Below are 3,261 nucleotides of genomic sequence, written 5' to 3' on the forward strand. Positions count from 1 at the left end.
CCAACCCAACCAAATTCACAGCAATAAAGTCCCTTCATTATATATTTATCAACACTTTTACATATACTTTTTCAGGAGTGGGAAAGAAAAGGAGCGAAAAAGGAGGGAAAGTAAAGGAGGGAAAATAAAGGAAACTAAGTAAAGGAGAGAAAAGAAAGAGAAAGTAAAGGATGAAGTAAAGGAGACAAAATAAAGGAATCAAAATAAAGGAATAAAATAAAAGAATAAAAATAAAGAAATAAAAATAAAGGAGGGAAAGTAAAGGATGCAAATGACAAGAAGGGATTAAAGTCGCATTTCTTTATCTCCTTTTTTTTCCTTTAGAGTGACAAAGGAAGTGAAAGAGAGAGAGAGAGAGAGAGAGAGAGAGAGAGAGAGAGAGAGAGAGAGAGAGGGAGAGACGTTATATAATAGGAAAAGGAGAATGGAATGATGAAACGAGTAAGGAAAACAAGATTAGGACCAGAGAGAGAGAGAGAGAGAGAGAGAGAGAGAGAGAGAGAGAGAGAGAGAGTGTAAACAGTTTCCCATATACTGCAATAACTCGATTAACGAAGAGGACAACATGCACTCTCTCTCTCTCTCTCTCTCTCTCTCTCTCTCTTTAATGCACCATGACACAGCGAAGAGTGGTTAGTGATCACGACTCACACACACACACTCTCTCTCTCTCTCTCTCTCTCTCTCTCTCTCCACATCGATACCAATAAAGGAATAACAGGTAAGTGCGCAGGTGTAAAAGACGCGATTTGTAGTTTGTTGTACTGTTGCGCAATCTGTGGATGCAAAACACACACACACACACACACACACACACACACACACACACACACACACACACACACACACTTTTATTTACAGTCTATGCATGCAAATATCGAGAGAGAGAGAGAGAGAGAGAGAGAGAGAGAGAGAGAGAGAGAGAGAGAGAGAGAGAGAGAGAGAGAGAGAGAGAGAGAGAGAGAGAGAGAATTTCCTAGCTTTATGTATATGGATAAGAAAAAAATTAATATCCTTCAACTTTTCTTATAAAGCAAATAAGAAGAAGAAGAAGAAGAAGAAGAAGACGAAGACGAAGACGAAGACGAAGACGAAGAAGAAGAAGAAGTAGAAGAAGAAGAAGAAGACGACGAAGAAGAAGAAAAGAAGACGAAGAAGAACACGAAGAAGAAGAAGACGAAGAAGAAGAACACGAAGACGACGACGACGAAGAAGACGAAGGCGATGAAGAAAAAGGAGAAGAAAACGAAGAAAAAAATAGAAAAAGAAAAAGGAGAAACAAAAAAAAACAAAAAAACAACAACAACAACACTAAAAAAACATTAAGAAACCAACACAAATAATACCACCACCACCACCACCACCACCACCACCCCAGCAGCGGCGTTCCTCAGGTGATGTCACGCAGGTGTTACATAATGGGCCGTGTGTTGCGTGAGTCGTGGTAAGTTGCGTAGTTTTGCATATAAACGACACAAACTGGAGGTTATTATCAAATTTTCCTCTCTCCCTCTGCCTTGCTGTTGAGTGTGAGGGAGGAGGAGGAGGAGGAGGAGGAGGAGGAGGAGGAGGAGGAGGAGGAGGAGGAGGAGGAGGAGGAGGAGGAGGAGGAGGAGGAGGAGGAGGAGGAGGAGGAGGAGGAGGGAAGAGGAGGGAGAGTATGTGACGCCCCCTCTCTAAGTACCATCTCTTTCTCCTCTCTCTCTCTCTCTCTCTCTCTCTCTCTCTCTCTCTCTCTCTCTCTCTCTCGGTAATGGAGTAAGTGTTTCCCTTTCTATCTAAACTACTTGTCTTTTTCTTTTATTCTTTTTCTTTATCACTCTCTCCTCCTCCTCCTTCTCCTTCCTCCTCCTCCTCCTCCTCCTCCTCCTCCTCCTCCTCCTCCTCTCAGGTAATCTTAATCATATGAGCTTAATTAGTTTAACACCTGTCATTCTTTTCTCCTTTTCTTTTTCTCTTATCTTTCTTTATTTTTACATTCTCTCTCTCTCTCTCTCTCTCTCTCTCTCTCTCTCTCTCTCTCTCTTTCATTAATTTCATCTTTTCTTACGAGGTCAACAGGTCAAGGGAGAGAGAGAGAGAGAGAGAGAGAGAGAGAGAGAGAGAGAGAGAGAGAGAGAGATACGTAGGACTTCTCTACCACCATCTCCATCACCTAGATCTCCACCTCTATATCCTCTCCCTTCTCCTCCTCCTCCTCCATCTCCACCTCCACCTCCTCCTCCTCCACCTCCATCTCCACCTCCTCCTCCTCCTCCTCATCATCATCATCATCATCATCACCATCACCACCACCATCTCCATCTCCTCCTCCTTATCATCATCATCATCAATCTACACCACCACCACCCCCGCCGTGCCTAATTAACACCCAGCACAGGTAGTGAAGGTGCATAGACTTACCTGACCCTGAGTTCCATTCCCCCTTGGCCTTGCCCCGCCCACGCACCCCCGCCCCGACACCCAGGAGGAGGAGGAGGAGGAGGAGGAGGAGGAGGAGGAGGAGGAAGTGAAATGAGGTGAATGAGTGTATAGGTGATTAAATTTCTCTCTCTCTCCCTCTCCCTCTCCCTCTCCCTCTCCCCTCCCTTTCCTTCTCCGTTTTCCTCCTCCTCCCCTCCTCTCTCTCTCTCTCTCTCTCTCTCTCTCTCTCTCTCTCCTATACCTACTAACCTCTCCATCCTAAGGCCGTGTATCCTTCGCTATCCCACAGACTCCTACTGACGAAGGATATGCAGGATTCGAGAGTCCTTCACCAGCGTCCTTCCTCGCCGCGCCGCGTCCTCAGCTGTAATGCGTGGCGGCGGCGTTGTCTGAGGCTTCACTGTTTCACGAGTTTGTTCAGGAGGATTCGGAAATGCTTCACTCTCTCTCTCTCTCTCTCTCTCTCTCTCTCTCTCTCTCTCTCTCTGATTTCCAAGGCCAGAAATGATTAGCCCGGGTCTCAAGAGGGTTTCTCCTATCAATACTGTAGAAATGCTGTTAATTTGTCACTTTTAGACATGAATACAACCTTCACAACTCGTATTAACTAACGCTCTCTCTCTCTCTCTCTCTCTCTCTCTCTCTCTCTTCGACTATTTTGCAAGGCCATTCAGATGATCAGCCGGGTTTTCAAGTGCATTTCTCCTGTTGATACTTTAGAAATCATGATAATTTGTCACTAGAGCCATGCAAACATTCTTTAAATCTCTAAGTTCATCGAGAATTATTTTCAAAGATTGCAGAGATGGCTAGACTTGTTTTGCTCTTTTTCGCCTG

General features: G+C 44.7%; 1 long non-coding RNA gene across 1 annotated transcript in view; it reads right to left on the reverse strand.

The window, feature by feature from the left end:
- The window catches only part of LOC123517355, a 35,457-nt gene extending 32,665 nt beyond the window's left edge, over positions 1–2,792 (reverse strand). Inside the window, exon 1 of the long non-coding RNA XR_006678452.1 lies at positions 2,674–2,792. This is a non-coding gene — a long non-coding RNA (uncharacterized LOC123517355). The remainder of the gene's footprint in view (positions 1–2,673) is intronic.
- Positions 2,793–3,261: the final 469 nt, after the last annotated feature.

Source organism: Portunus trituberculatus, chromosome 6, assembly GCF_017591435.1.
Source record: "Portunus trituberculatus isolate SZX2019 chromosome 6, ASM1759143v1, whole genome shotgun sequence".
NCBI lineage: Eukaryota > Metazoa > Arthropoda > Malacostraca > Decapoda > Portunidae > Portunus > Portunus trituberculatus.